General features: G+C 30.4%; 1 protein-coding gene across 2 annotated transcripts in view; it reads left to right on the top strand.

Annotated features, from left to right (window-relative positions):
* Positions 1-18,009, top strand: part of Nlg-4 (neuroligin 4) — a 271,493-nt gene that overhangs the window by 153,774 nt on the left and 99,710 nt on the right. The window lies entirely within an intron of this gene.

Genomic DNA, 18,009 nt, shown 5'->3' with positions numbered 1-18,009 from the left:
CTCTCTCTCTCCCACCCTTGCCTTCACCCGCCACCTATTTTTTATGTTATTGCAATCGGCTTTGCGCGTCCTGCAGTCGCACAGTTAACGTATTCGCAGATTTTCTCGTTGTTTCTGCCGTTGTTGTTGTTGTTGTTACGTCGCCATTGCTCTCGACTAGGTACATTTTAGAGAAAACACCCCCTGCACTTGACGCACTTGCATTCGCACATAGCGTCAAAAAAATTCAAACATAACAAGCGAAGATTTACCTTTATGTAGAGAAAAAGAGTAGCTATAAAATCTTCTCTATTTTTATTTTTCTTCTCTGTTTTATATTTAACAAATGGAAATTGTATAATACAAATATATATTTTTACGTAGAGATGTACATTTTTGTATGTATAAAAATATTAAATATTTCTCTATTAATTCTTTTCGTTGAGTATTTTTATGTAGAGAAAAAGAGTAGCTATAAAATCTTCTCTATTTTTATTTTTCTTCTCTATTTTATATTTAACAAATGGAAATTGTATAATACAAATATATATTTTTACGTAGAGATGTACATTTTTGTATGTATAAAAATATTAAATATTTCTCTATTAATTCTTTTCGTTGAGTATTTTTATGAGTATCTTTAATATAATAGTCTCCGACTACAGTTTCCTATCCAAATATACTCGAGACTTTCCAATATCGCACTAGAGGAATTTCTAGTTATAGATTGCTTCGAAGCACAATAGTGGATTGAAATTCTTGAAAAATTCAAAAATTCTCAATTTCTCAAGATAGGACTTTACAATACTTGTACTACGTAACATTTTCTTCAAAATTGAAGTAGAAAATTCTGATATTGAATATCCCCAAGTAAAGGGAGGAGCGTAAACGCATGCACAATTAAATTAATTTATATTTATTAATGACGGTCCGAAATTAAGATAAAAAAATGTACAATAAATAATATTTAATAGAAAGAATATAATTTTCTCTCCCTTTATTTATGAATATTATCTTCGAGTTTAATTTTTGGCAATTCTCTAATAATTAGATTATCAAAGATAAAAAATTTTTTTAAGTCATAATGTGTCATGCTGATGATTTTAATTTACTGATGTCCAAAGTTAGAATATTAAAATTATACAAATTAGAATAAAAAATTATACAATAAATAATATTTCATAGAAAAAATAATTTGCGCACCTTTATCCCCCCCTCTCCTCTTTCACGTTTAATTATTATCCACTCCCGTTTTAATTGTGAATATTTTCTTCGAGTGCTATTTTTGACAATTCTCTGGTAATTAAATTATCCGAGATATAAAATTTTCCAAGGTCATCGTGCGTCCATGCCAGACCAAAAATCGTGCGCCCCCCTGTACGTGATCGACGACAATTTTAGGGAGAGCGACGCGTCACTCCGCGCTTAAGTACGTTGAGTGAGTAAACGTCTAAGCTAAGCTCGTGCCTTCTTGTAATGGCCGCTTCAGTTATATGTATATAGTAATATAGTGCCGCGGGGGGCACGGTCGTGCATAACGTAAATCCATGTTTACTATGCTAATACCTGGAAACTTGCCGGTTGAAAGGATGCCGAGAAATGTCCCATCAAATATGCAGGACCACTTGCACGGCCTGTATGTGCACGCGTAAAGGGTGAAGGGGGATGGGGGAGGGGATATCGAGCAGTGGGAAGAAGCTCGTTTTCACGGAGTCTGTGCTTTAAACTCTAGCGGCGCCGCCATATTGAAATAGCGGTCGCTACCACCCTTGTCTACTCCTGTCAGTTCTCGTCTACGAGAGTAAAAGGGGAAAGGGGGTTGAAACGAAGCTGTTGCGTTTATGGCTGTTACGTCAACGGATCTTTAAAGCCTTCAGCTTCCTGAATTATTGTTAGAGTAAATCTCTTTATAACTCGTAATCGGGAAAGAGCTCGTGAAACATAAATCAGGGGGTTATAATTTTTCTTTTTTTTTTTTAACGTTCATCGTTAGAGTAATTCGAGACCTGAGAAACTTTAATGACTCGTAAATTTTCGACTTTGATTGAGAACATTTTTTATTACATTTCCGAGTCTTCAAATTCTTAAATAATATCGACTCTGAAAAATTACAAAATTTTTAATTCTGTGTAAATGGAAAGTGTTGTAAATAAAAAAATATTTATTTGAAAATTATTTCCTTTCTTTATAAATGGAATAATCAAAATAAATGCTTGCAATAATTAATTTCCTATTAAACACTCACGTAATACATTTTATTGACACAGCATTAAAATCTTTGAACATTAGACGCTCAGAGAGATTTCGGGGATTTTCGGACCTCTAATTTCCTGTAACACGAAACGAGATAATCGAAACTGCGATATATGAAAAAAAGAAGAAAAAACTTAATCTTACTCCGGGCTCGACATTCGAATGCCTTCTTCGGAGGAGGCAAATTTTTTTATCGGCGCCAACGACGCCACAGCCACTCCTAATCCGCGTTTGACGATACACTGGAGCGGTAAGCTCTTAATCGCGTTATCGGCATCTCCATATAATGCCCAGCTACCTGTTATCTACCTGTTGTGTACCCACACCATTGCAGCTTTTAATCGCCGCGGCGTTTACATCGACACGATTTAATAATCATGTTTGAAGCCGGCGGAAAATCTTTCATCTCGATCTTTCAGTCAAATATATTTCATAAAATTACATTAACAAAAACATCTATATTATTTCATATATTATTTAATAAATAATTTATATATTATTTTATATATTGTTATTTATTATTTTATAAATTTTTTTATATTATTTTATATATTCTTTTATATATTTATATTTTATATATATTATATTATATATAATTTAATTGAAAATAAAATACACGAAACTTTATAGATATATTTCAATAATTTTATTATGTAATATGTCTCATTACTAAAGTCTTGGTAATTAATTTCCTGGCCAATTCCTATTCATTTCTGTTTTCGATTTTAAAAGCATCCAACACTAGCCTCAAACATGATCCGATAATTCTTTCGAGAAAACAGCGAAAAAAGAATAGAAACCAATAGAAGTGTTCGGAAAATTTAATTTTGTAAACTACACTCGGTCCCCCAAAAGAACGGGGGGCTAAGAACACGCGAAACTATTCAACAGTCTCTCTCTCTCTCTCTCCTAAAAGCGGTTTTCGATTAGAATTATACACACTCACATATAGGTATCTTGCGCAAGGTATTGCCAGCGCATTCGCATGTGTGTGCATGTAACGGATGCGCGCAATTACGATTCAAATTTTACGACTTGCTTAACTTAAATTACACGACCCCAATTAAGTGAGATCGTGCCCGGTGCCCGCGCGACTGCCAAGTTCTGCATAGCGCGTTTTCCAACCCCCTTCCCTCTTTCTATCGCCCTATCTCTCTTCGTATCCCTCTTTTCTCCTTCAACCCTTTTAGCCCACGGCTCGCTGTTTGCGTCTCCGCTCAAAAACTAGTAGCTCTCGCCCTCTAATCTCGTTTACCGGCAAAAATCCGCCCAAGAGAATGCTGATATTTGCACGCTGAAAACGATTATTTAATTAATTTCTTTTGTACGTCTCAAAATGATCGCGTTTCATTCTACATTTACGAGTTTTTGCCAATTTGCCGCGCTTTCGGTGTCCCTTAACGAAAATTGTTTAAATAAATAGCTGCTGGAATTCCTCTCAATTGTCAGCTTCTCGAGAGAAAAGAGAGAGAGAGAGAGAAAGAGCCCTCATTTATCAGAATTAAAAATTCCTTTCCAAAAAAGGCATGTTAAGTCGATTCTTGAATGTTTCGTAATCCACTCGAATGTATCGAAGTTATCTCGATAGTCTCAAAATGTATTGTTGCCTTTTCTCTGCGTTGCCGATTGGTTCTGTATTGTTGCGCTTATTTCGTGAGCGACTGTCATTGCATATTTTAACAGTTGTGTGCATCGAGGGGTTAATAGCGTATTGAAAGTTATGTGTATCAAGAGATTTTGTGTATATAATTGCAATTAGCGAGTAAATTATTAAAATCTAAAAAATAGTTTATTAATTTTGCGAAGTATAATTATTACATGTTTTTTTCTTTTGTAACTGAGAAACTGTAATCGAAACCACTCAATCGCAAAATTAATAAACAAGTATTCTTCAATTTTTAACAATTTACTCGCTAATTGCAATTATACACAAAATCCCTTGATGCACATAACTTTCAATACATTATTGATTCCTCGATGCACACAACTGTCAAAATAATGACAGCCGCTCATGATATAAGCGCAACGAAAGAATCAATCGCAACGCGGAAAAGAAACCACAATACATTTCGAGATTTTCGAGAGGACTTCGAGACTTTAAAAAATCAATAATATGCCTTTTTCAGAAAGGAACTAGAGAAAAAGAGCACGATTATCGCGAGTCATTCTTCGATTTTATATTAAAAAAAATAATATTAAAAAAAAAATAATATAAAGTTTATTTAAACTCGATTAATATATTTTGACAGAAATCAGCTGGTTAAAGCGTTAATCTGCTAATTAAGTTTTAAAATAAAAATATGTTATAGAAAATAAAATAATAATGTTCTAAATAATATATTATAATACTTTAAACTCAAAAATATTTTTTGACAGAAGCTGATAACTATCAAAAATATTAATCAAGTTAAAAGAACTATAACATATTGTTTAAAACATACTACTATTTTAATTTTTAAAACATATTATTATTTCAAAATTTAATTAGCAAATTTAACGCTTTGATCAGCTGATTTCTGTCAAAAAATATTAATAAAGCGATAATTTGCTAATTAAATTTTTAAATAATAATATGTTATAAAAATTAAAACAGTAATATGTTTTAAAATAGCAATATGTTTAAATAAAATGTTATAACAGTTCAAAATTGATTAATATTTTTGACAATTATCAGCTGATTTCTGTCAAAAAATATTAATAGAACAAAAATTTGATAATTAAATTTTGAAATAATATGTTATAAAAAATTATAATACCTTATTTGCAATTATAATTTTTTGACAGAAATCAACTGATAACTGTCAAAAATATTAATAGGGTACAAAATATTATAATATATTATTTATAACATTATTATTTTAATTCTTATAAAATATTTTTATTTTAAAATTTAATTACAAAATTAACGCTATATTCAGCTGATTTGTCAAATAATATTACTAAAACAAAAATTTGCAAATTAAATTTTAAAATAATAATATGATATAAAAATGAACATAATAACATATTTTAGATAATATGTTATAATACTTTAAACTCAATTAATGTTTTTGACAGTTATCAGCTGATTTCTGTCGAAAAATATTAACCAAAGATATGGTATTATAACACATTATTTACATTATATTTTAATTTTAATTTTTATAAAATTACTTTAAAATCTAATTAACAAATTTTTACTTTATTAGTATTTTTTGACAGCAATCAACTGATTAAAGTGTTAATTCGAAAATAAGGTATTCTATCATATAATTTACAACATATTACTATTTTAATTTTTATAACGAATTATTATTTTAAAATTTAATTAGCAATCTAATTTAATCAGTTGACTTCTATCAAAAAATATTAATCGCGGATAAGATATTATAACATATAATTTTTTATTTAGAATATATTAACATTTTAATTTTTTTGACACATTATTATTTTAAAATGTAATTAGCAAATTTTTACTTTATTAATATATTTTAACAAATATCAGCTGACTAAAGCGTCAATTTGTTAATTAATTTTTTAAATAATAATATGTTATAAAAATTAAAATAATATGTTTCAAATAATATAACATAATACTTAAAATTCGATTATTATTTTTGACGGATATCAGCTGATTTCTGTCAAAAAATATTAATCGCAGATAAGGTATTATAACATATTATTTACAATATATTTCTATTTTAATTTTTATAACATATAATTATTTTAAAATTTAGTTAGCAAATTTTTACTTTATTAATATTTTTTAACAAATATCAGCTGACTAGAGCGTCAATTTGTTAATTAATTTTTAAAATAATAATATGGTATAAAAATAAAAATAATAATGTTTTAAATAACAAGTTTTAAATAATATATTATAATTCTTTAAACTCAATTAATATTTTTGGCAGAAATCAGCTGATTTCTGTCATAGAATATTATTCGAGTTTAAATAAGTATTATAACATATTATTTACAATATTATTATTATAATTTCTATGACATATTTTTATTTTAAAATTTAATTAGCAAAGTTAACGCTTTAATCAGCTGATTTGTGTCAAAAAATATTAATCAAAATTAAATAAACTCGAATAAACTATATATTATTTTTTTTAAATATCATTTCTTTTAATATAAAACCGCGTAGAGCGCGCTTGTTGTTCTAGTCTATTCTAAAAAAAGGCATGTTAAATGTTAAGTCGATTCTTGCAAGTATGTACATATTTTTGCCTCTTTTCCGCGATGCTAATTGACTTTCTTGATTCGCGTTGTGCATTATATTTATAGCATCAAGAGGGTCTCATCGCGAGGGTTAGCAGTTTGACAGTTAGTTCAAAATAAAATTAAATAAAATAATAATATGTTTTAAATAATATGTTATAATATTTTAAACTCAATTAATATTTTTGACAGTTATCAGCTGATTTCTGTCAAAAAATATTAATCGCAGATAAAGCATTATAACACATTATTTACAATATATTACTATTTTACATTTTATAACATATTATTATTTTAAAATTAAATTAGCAAATTAATATTTTTTGACAAATTAGCTGATTAAAGGTTAATTTGCTAATTAAATTTTAAAATAATAATATGTTACAAATATTAAAATAACAATATGTTTAAATAATATGTTATAATATACCTTATCCGCGATTAATATTTTTTGACAGAAATCAGCTGAACTGTCAAAAATATTAATCGAGTTTAAAGTATTATAACACATTATTTAAAACATATTATTTTATTTTATTTTGAACAAACTGTTAAACTATATACTAACCCTCGCAATGACAACCTCTCGATGCTACGAATAAAACGCACAATGCGAATCAAAACAGTCAATCGACATCACGGAAAAGATGCAACAATACTTGCTAAAATGGACTTAACATGCTTTTTTTAGAAAGGGATGTTATAATATTTTAAATTCGATTATTATTTTTGACAATTATCAGCTGATTTTTGTCAAAAAATATTAATCGCAGATAAGATATTATAACCTATTATTTAAAACATGTTACTATTGTAACATTTTCAACATATTATATACACCTGCATTACCGTTATAAAAATGTTATAAAATAAACAAATTTTTACTCACCGATACGTACAGTAGCAGAGTTGTAGTACACAGCAGACATCGATCTGAAAACAAAATATTCAAATTATATACATATGTAATGTGTGTGTCTCATATTCTCATATACAATGCAGTTAATATCTCACAAACAATGTAGGTTAGAAAAAATGTTTTTATTTTGCATACCTCACAGTTGCCCCGCTGTCGCTCGATGCCTCCCCGGGCCTCCACCTCGTAGAAGCTTCGAAACACTTGCACTCGCGTTACTTTTTTTCGTTCACGACGTGCGAGGACGCCCGGATTTTAAATATCACATTTTCGACGCGTTTCAGTAAAACGCGAGAATCACGAGAGCTTATTCGCGCGCGAATAGAATTGATGCTCCGTTTTCGCGTCGCCGCTTATTTCGGAGCACACTTATCGGAAGGCCTCCTCGAACGACGATGATGCGGCGACTACTTCACGACGCTCTCAGGAGTCGCCGATGTTCCAAGAAACAGGCACTACATTTCACTATGTTTTATATTTCGCAATTCGACGACGTAGAATCGCGGATTGACAACGCCGAAGAACTCCGGAAATTCGCGTCGAAAACGCAGCCGGTATTTCGATCCGCCCGTGTAATGAATTGAAGTTGCCCGTATAATAGACTGCCCGTGCGACCGCCATCACGATGTCGGTACACGATTTCGCGACGCGATCGGATTTATACGATAATTAAGCACGTAAAAACACTAAACTCACGCTCGTACTGTCGCGGACCGGCGATGAGCACGCAAACAATCGAAAATACACCTAACCAAAGTAGTACTGCTGTCAGATTGACACTGCCAGTTACGGGACGCGCAACGCAACACGTCAAGCGCCAAGGTCGTCAAGTAGGAGACTGCCGAGCCAAGCCGAGCCGAGCCGAGTCGAGCCGAGCCGAGCCGAGCCGAGTCGAGCCGAGCTCGCACGCCGCGACTCCCATCAGTACGACTTTAATTGCGACCTTGGCGTGTTGCGCGTAACTGGCAGTGCCAATCTGACACTGCGATTTCGAATTTCTGGAGTTCTTCGGCGTTGTCGATCCGCGATTTCTACGTCGTTGAATTGTAGTATATAAAACATAGTGAAAAGTAGTGCCCATTACTTGGAATATCGGCGATTCCTGAGTGCGTCGCGGGGGAGTCGCCGCATCATCGTCGTTTGATAAGGCCCTCCGATAAGTGGACCTTGAAAAAAACGGCGATGCTATTAAAACAGAGCAACGGTTCTATTCGCGCGCGAATAAGCTCTCGCGATTCTCGCGTTTTACCGAAACGCATCAAAAATGTGATATCTAAAGTCGCGAACGAAAAAAGTAACGCGAGTGCAAATGTTTCGAGTGAAGTGTGTCACAAAGGAATACCGCGGAGAGAGAGAGAGAGAGAGAGAGAGAGAGAGAGAGAGAGAGAGAGAGAGAGAGAGAGAGAGAGAGAGAGAGAGAGAGAGAGAGAGAGAGTGAGAGAGAGAGAGAGAGAGAGAGGTCAGAGACTCGGGGAGGCATCGGGCAACGGCGGAGCAACAATAGGGTAAATATTATTTATAATTTATTTAAGTTTTTATTTTTTATTTGTGAGATTATCCATTTATCTTTGCGGTAATGATCGAAATTTTACATTGTATAATAATAATAAATATCCTAGATTTTATATTTTGAAATAATTAGAATATTTAATAATGAATATAATAATTTTTAATAATTTATAATAATAAATATTTGTATATGTGTAATATACAATTACTACATTGTATATTATATTTAAGAGATATGTAGATTTAATTATTTATGTAATGCGCGCATAACTAGATTCTTCTACTATTAAATATTTTAATTAAAATATTTTCCCTTTCTAAAAAAAGACATGTTAAGACGATTCTCGAAAGTCTCGCGAAAAAGAGTTAATTTACTAATTAAGTTTTAAAATAAAAATATTATATTATAGAAATTAAAATAATAATGTTGTAAATAATATATTATAATACTTTAAACTCAAAAATATTTTTTTAAAGAAATCAGCTGATAACTGTCAAAAATATTATAATCGAGTTAAAAGAACTGTAACATATTATTTAAAACATATTACTATTTTAATTTTTAAAACATATTATTATTTCAAAATTTAATTAGCAAATTAACGATTTAATCAGTTGATTTCTGTCAAAAAATATTAATAAAGTGTTAATTTGCTAATTAAATTTTTAAATAATAATATGTTATAAAAATTAAAACAGTAATATGTTTTAAAATAGCAATATGTGTAAATAATATGTTATAATACTTTAAACTTGATTAATATTTTTGACAGTTATCAGCTGACTTCTTTAAAAAAATATTAATAGAACAAAAATTTGATAATTAAAGTTTAAAATAATAATATGTTATAAAAAATTACAATACCTTATTTGCAATTAATATTATTTGACAGAAATCAGCCGACAACTGGCAAAAATATTAATCGAGTTAAAAGAATTATAACATATTATTTAAAACATATTTTACTATTTTAATTTTTAAAACATATTTTAAAATATAAATAGCAAATTAACGCTTTAATTAGCTGATTTCTGTCAAAAAATATTAATCGCGGATAAAGTATTATAACATTATTTACAACATATTAATATTTTAATTTTTTTGAGATATTATTTCAAAATGTAATTATAAATTAACGCTATTTTAATCATTTTTGACAGAAGTCAGCTGACTAAAGCGTTAATTTACTAATTAAATTTTAAAATAAAAATATGTTATAAGAATTAAAATAATGTTTTAAAATAATATGTTATAGTACTTTAAACTCAAATAATATTTTTTGATAATTATGAGCTGATTTCTGTCAAAAAATATTAATCGAAAATAAAGTATTATAACATATTATTTACAACATATTACTATTTTAATTTTTATAACATATTATTATTTAAAATATTATTATTTAAAGATTTAATTATCAAATTTTCACTTTATTAATATTTTTTAACAGAAATCAGGTGATTAAAGCGTTAATTTGCTAATTAATTTTTAAATTAATAATATGTTATAAAAATTAAAATAATAATGTTTTAAATAATATGTTATGTTACTTTAAACTCGATTAATATTTTTTGACAGAAATCAGCTGATAACTGTCAAAAATATTAATCGGATACAAAATATTATAACATATTTTTTATTTCTAACATTATTCTTTTAATTCTTATAAAATATTTTTATTTAAAAATTTAATTACCAAATTAACGCTTTACTCAGCTAATTTCTGTCAAATAATATTAATAAAACAAAAATTTGCAAATTAAATTTTAAAATAATAATATGATATAAAAATTAACATAATAATATATTTTAGATAATATGTTATAATACTTTAAACTCAATTAATGTTTTTGACTGTTATCATGATTTCTGTAAAAAAATATTAATCGAGAATAAGATATTATAACATATTATTTACAACATATTACTGTTTAAATTTTTTAACATATTTTAAAATTTAATTAACAAATTAATGTTTTAATCAGCTAATTTTTTGTGAAAAAATATTACTCGATTTTAAACAAACTTTATATTACTTTTTTAAAAATATCATTTTTTTAAACATAAAACCGTAGAATGGCGCGTGCTTGTATTGTTCTAGTAAAATTAAAAATAACGATTGAAAATGATAATTGCGAATAATAAAAAAATAATAAGCTGGAATAATAAATAAAATAAGCTGGTCTTTCACTTTTGGCTTTTTCAGAGAGAAAGCTTAATGAGCGAAATATAATGATGAAGAAGCAATGTGCAAGTTTACATATTTTTTTACATATAATATTTTTTTAAATATCATATATATATGTGTGTGTACGTGTATATATATATATATATATATATATATATATATATACCTTCGTATGTTCTAAAATTCGAAAAAAAATTTGCATTTTATTGAGAAATTCAAAATTTCATTAAAAATGAACCCCTTCACCGATCCTCGTCCAAATTCGATATTAATTTTTATTAATACTCTATTCATTATTCGCGAATAATAAGAAAAAAAGGAATAATTAAAATCAATAATATTATAAACTAATTATTTAATTATGTTAAATTAATAATTGAAAATTATTTAGCACCACGTAAGATGAGATACGCATAAAATTTGGCCGAAATGTTTCTTACGAGAAACAATCTGCGCGAAATCTCCGAGGGAGATTAGTTCGCCAACCGGGACTTTATATAGAGAGGGACGTTTCCTGGGTCGTTGTATAAAAGCTCGTTGTAAAGCTGCGTTGTATAACGTTCATCAATTTAATTTAACTAACACCCCCGCGGCGACGCCACCGCATGATAACGCAATGATCGTGGTTTATTTTATCGCCGCATTAAAGGAAGATATCGCGAGTTTACGACGCGGGATATAACACGAGGGGGGCGGGGTTCCTTTAGCGAATTCGGATTCGACCAGCTGCTCTTGGTCCCACGCACGTGATCTCTCGTGCAGATGTATACATACACATACACACACACACACACACACACACACACACACACACACACACTCGTGATCTCGCACGCGTATCGACTCCTTATATGAGTTCAGTTCGCACGTTGATAAAAGTCCCCCCCCCTCCCGCCCCCGGATGTGACGTGCCTTCATTTGAGAGAATTTTCAATAACGTTCCGTCCGGAATGACGATAATGGTTTAAAACGACGCGGACGTAAAATGAAAAAAGCATCTCGATGAAGCGACAACACATACTGTCCTTTGCACTTCGCTTCGATAATTTATATTGAAGGTATTCCCCTCCTCCTCTCTTGTGTCGTTCGTTCAATTTATATCCCAATCGGGATTTCGCAATAATAATAATAATTATTATTTTTTATTACTCGAACGAAGATTGAATTATTTATTTGAACGTAATAAACAGGATGATATTTACGCACAGATTCGTATAAGAATTCTAGGTATTTCGAGCCAATAATTCCGCCCCCTCCTGTTTAGGAATAAATCATTGTGCTCTTTCTCCTGAAACTTTGATTATCACATTACAAATTAAAGTAAAATTTTAAATGAGAAAATTTAATATATTAGTATTTACTTCCTGAAGTTTCATATCTTGCATTATTTATTATATAATTTATAATAATGAGACGTGATTATACAATGTCGTGAATTCATATTTTTACGATCGAAATAAAAACATACAGTTTATATAATAATCATTTTAATAACGTGAAAGGATATTCAAACTGCATCTTAATCTTAAATTAAATTGCTAGATTTCGCAAGTCTTCGAACTTTATATACTTTATCGTTCTCTTAATCTTTTTCATCATTTCCACAGTTTCATTCTCCCCTTCCCTCTCTCTCGCTTTCTCTTTCTCGTTGATTTAATCAACACAACTTTTAAGCGTAATGCAACGTATAGATGAATTATGAAGATAAATCTCTGAAATGCAGCTGGCTTGAAATAAAAGTCGTACAGCTGCAAATTGAAATAAAATTTCAATGTAGCAAAGAGGGGGAAGGGGGGCAGATCAAGCGCGCATTCATCATATAGGTAAAGTGCTTTATGAATTTTAGTTTAGCGGAGAAATAAAATTTCATAAAATAACGAAGAGGTAGACATATACACGCGCGATAGAATGCGATACAAAATTAATTATTGTTAGAATTTAGCGAGAGAATCTGGGGCCACCAGGCCAGGCCAGGCTAGGCGGGCCCCCTCTTGTCCGTGCGTTTACAAACTTGCCGGCGATATTACGACGAACGAAGTAATTAATTTGCTTTCACGTACTGCGCACATTATGTGCGGATTATGCCCGTCGCAGTTTGCGCTGCAAAGTTCGCGATGTAATTACGTACTTTTGATTCTGTTTGTGCATAATGAGTCGCGAGCGATAAAGTTACGCGAGGCTGCCTCTGCAGGGTTTCGCCCGCGTTGCAGCTACGCAATCTCGTAATATCGCGAGCAATAATTGATCCGCCGTTACACCGAATTTACACTATTCACTCTTGATAATTAACCTATTGATTCTCGTGTTGCAGCAGAGGGAAACTTGGGAGGAACGGGAGGGACGGGAGGGAAATATATGCATGCACATCCGGAAGTAAAGTTGAAATTTAATTCGGTAAAAAAGAAATGTAAAATACAATATTAATAACAATGCAGTCTTACAAAAATATATAATACAAAATTAAAAATAATAAACAAAAAATGATATAAAATAATGTCAATTTTACATATAACGATGGGATTAAGTATCTTGCGAATAGTTCAGAGTAGGTTTGCACTTGGTTTCGAATTTTCTGATAATTTATAAAGAAAGAAACAAAAACAGTATCTTTATCAAGTAAAAACTTAAATCAAACTATAAGATAGATTCGAGCTCATTATAAATATTTCGAAAATCAAAAGCAGTACTTCCGAATACATTATATTATAAATAGTTGCAAAATATTTGATTCTTTACGATGGAGAAAATATAAAATACAAAAAATTAATAATGGGATTAAAAGTATCTCACGAATAGGTTTGCATTTGTTCGTATGATTTCAAATTTTCTTTAAAAAAAATAGAAAAAAAACAGTACTTTCAAATAGACTTGAAGACAAGTAGACTAAATCAGGATAAGATAGGTTCGAACTCTCTATAAGTATCTCGAAAAACAAGAACAGTATTTTCGAGTACATTCGAATCTGGATCAAGTATGTTCGAATCTTTTATGAATAGTTATATAATATAATAAATAGATCATACCTATATTAGAAATATATTTTTTTAAATCTTAGAGCTCGATAATAAAAGATTCGATGAAAATAGTACTTATAAGTACTTCGAATAATACCTTGTATATATTCGCAATCTAAAATTTGAATATAAGTTTTAGATTTTATTACTTTGCAAATACAATATGTGATTTCTTATATTACGTATATTATTTCCTATGAGTATTATTTAAATAATATAAGATATAATAATGTAAGGATATAAGAAATAATAAATAATACAATATTTTAATAATAAGAAATAATAAAATTAAATAATACAAGAAGAAATAAAATTTAATTATAGAATTCGACTCGGAATTTTCAATACACAATTGAATTCGATCCCATCCCTAATGACAAATATAAATCGAGTCAGGAAGTATATTATATCGGATGAGAAGTATGTAGATACAAGGGTTTATAAAATTAATTTCACGTAGGTTGTTTCTCTCATTTTTCGTAATTTCTATCGCATCGACGGATTAGTTTATAGCAAATAATGAGCACGAGAGATGGAGGGGTAGAGGAGGAGAGAGGGAGGGACGGTATAAACTGGGCTTTACATACCGGACTGCTACAATAACGAGCTAAAAATGATACTTTGAAAGCGGGATTGTGTAATCGGATTTCCGATGATGGACGAATAACATCATTGCAAAAATGGCCATGCCCGCGGCAACGTATTGTTACGCCAACAAATTCGCTCTTTGACTTTTAAACGCGGATTAAACTCTTTTTTATTTTTATTTTTATCCGAGAGAAAGGGCGCGCGTCATACGTTTTCGTAAATTTTGTCACACTCGTCGCGCCCCGCATACATCGGATTATAATTTTAAATTTCAGAGAGAGAGATATAAATTATATTGTAATATTTATATTAATCATTTCACCGTCAAATTATATAATGACACAAGGCAAATTTCCGATGACGTATTATACTACGAAATAATGAAAGACCATTGTGAGAGCCGGCGCGTCAGAACGTTTGTACGATTACTGACGCTTGTTAATATTAACTCATCTGGCAACGTTAATTAACGAGCGTCATGTCGATGCGCATTATACGTAGAGCGGAGAGACAAAGTTGAAACTATTTCAGGCATGTTTGACACCCGTTGTTTTGATCGCGCTACGAGGGGGGTGAAGGGGGCGGAGGGGGAGGGTGCTGTGGACGAATAAATTGATACCAATGCGTGCATGTCGCGAGAAGTCTCTCGCTGATGACCTATCGCGCTAATCTATTTTCCCCGGGAGCGGGATTTATCGAGTATTCCCGGCGAATGCAGAAAGCGGCCCGCTGTAATATCGAGTTTTGGCGTTAAATATTTTCGCATCGCGGCCATTTCGAAACGTCCGTGTGCGACGGTGTTCGTTCGTCCGATCGCCAAATTTATCTCCAGTTCGCTTCGATTAATGTCCGCGTACCATTAATTCGCCGCCCAGCCGCGCGCGAGCAAGGAGAATTTTGGGAGGGACACGATTTTTCCATGATCTTAGATCTAACATGAATACAAGACGTTTAAATTGCCTCACTTCGAGAAAAATCTTTTGTGTATTTGTAGTATATTTTTTTACCAAAATTTTATACATTTTTATTTTTTTATATATTATATATATATATATATATATAATTTTTTATTTATGTATATATATTTTAATTATATATTTATATATATTATTTTATATATTTTACATATTAATTTTGTATACTTTTACAAAGCACACATGCACGTACCTACATATGTACGTATGTTACTACTGCACTTTAATTGAAATTGACGCAGTGCGAGCACAGAGATATGTGTAAATAAATTTATTTTTAAATTTAATTTAAGTTCGAATTTCTCCCTGCCCCACACACGTATGCATTTATCCCGTGATTGATTTCTCGCAGCTGAAAAACACGAGTTATTTAAAACATGCGCTTTATTCGCCAAAAATATTAACGAAAATTTTCCGATCTCCGAGTGCGAGGTACATTCATACAAATTAATACGAATTTTATACAGTTTAGTTTTTTTTTTATTTCTCCTCGTTATCCCATCGCGAGAGACACTGTGTCTGTGTAAGTGAAGAAAGACGAGAGGGGAATTTGAACGGATCTGCATTAATCCGAATAAAGAGTCTCAAGGCAAATACACTGCTAACTTGCAAAGTACTTTGAGACGGAGGAGACTTAGCTGATTAAGATTCTGAAATAATTTCGGGCCTGCAGAAGCAGTGTGAGAGAGAGAGAGAGAGAGCAAAACATTTTCTCGACGGATCAGAGATTCTCGATCTGTTTCAATACCGAGACGCAGAATAAGAGACTCGATAAACATCGAGATCTAACTGCGAAAAAAGACGAACGTTCAAAGGATATCCTTTGCTAAAAAAATAGGATCGCCGAATGAGTTAAAAGAAAAATAAATCTCGTGTTTCATAATGCACCTAATTTAATCTAATCTTTCAGTAAAAAAAATTAATTATATCCATATAATTTATATATATAAATTAATTATATATATATTTTAATCATAAATATAATTTAATCATTAATATTTAATATATAATATATATACAATTTATATATATAATATATATAATTGAATATTAAAATAATTAAATTATATTCATGATTAAATTATATATTAAATTATATATACACGGAGAGAATTTTTTCTTAGAATTTACCCTGAAAATGGTAATCGTGAGACAATATGATATGGAAAGAATTTGATGAAAATTTCTCTGATTAATATTTATCACTATAAAAATAATATCTATCACAATAAAATATAAAATATGTTTAATTAATTTTACTATACAGTGTAGTAAAATTAATCAAACATATTTTATATTTTATTTTGTGATAGATATAATTTTTATTGTGATAAATATTAATCAAAGAAATTCTCATAAAATTCTTTATCATGATTTTCAGGATAAATTCTAAGAGAAAATTCTCTCTCTGTGTATAAATTATATGGACATTATATATATTAATTTTTTTTGCTGAAAGAGATTAGATTAAATTAGGTCCATTATCGAACACGATTTTTCCTTCTTTTAACTCATTCGGCGATTCTATTTTTTTCAGCGAACGATATCCTTTATAATAATCTTAATATTTAATTTATATATATAATTAAATCAGATTAATTAAAGTAAAACATTTCGACGTTTATTAATGTAGATCGAGAGACGCTATTTTGACGTTTCTTTGATAAAAAATTGACAGACTGATCGGAACGTGTTGTTCTTTTTCGAAAAACAGTGCTCGGAAATCTGTCTCTTCCAAAACTTGTCTTTCTCACGTTTCCTGAATCGTATGTAGACGATCGGAATTGTAGATTTCTTTCGTCGAAGAATCCGCCAGAGACGTTTCCTTATCGCGAAATATGGACCTACCACTTGCCACATCACTCCACCTCGCCACTTTCGTCGTTACGGTTGCGAAAGTGAGACGGAAGTGGCTCTTATCGAAACAAAGAGCGATGTTGACCGTGTGTCTAGCCATATAGAAAGTCGCATTCAGTGGAGGGAAGAAAGAGGAAGGCAAGGAAGGCAAGTAGTTGCAGAGAGTTTTGCAAAGGATTTCAAGAGATAGTCGCGAGAGAAAGAAAAATGTGGAAATAAGACTAGAAACTATCAAAAATTACGGATAACTTTTAGAAGAACCTAGACAGCTTTGATTCTATACTTCTTGGTACAAATCTTAGAAACTGTCGAGATATTATCGCGAAATATGAGGCAAAGGAGACAAACGTACATATACGAAGAATACAGATAATATATGCTAATTTCTCTATTTTTTTAAGATTAAGACGGCGTACAATTTTTATGTACAATACAAAATATGATATTAAAAAAAATTTTTTTTTATAAGAAACGTGTGTTATCGAAACCACCGTATCGTAAAATCCAACAAAAGAAGACGATAC

Source organism: Prenolepis imparis, unplaced genomic scaffold (assembly GCF_030444845.1).
Source record: "Prenolepis imparis isolate NDT839.2.m4 unplaced genomic scaffold, iyPreImpa1.0 SCAF_14, whole genome shotgun sequence".
NCBI classification, from domain to species: Eukaryota; Metazoa; Arthropoda; class Insecta; order Hymenoptera; family Formicidae; genus Prenolepis; species Prenolepis imparis.
The sequence above is the reverse complement of the archived record's forward strand: the minus strand, read 5'-3'. Positions and strand labels throughout refer to the sequence as shown.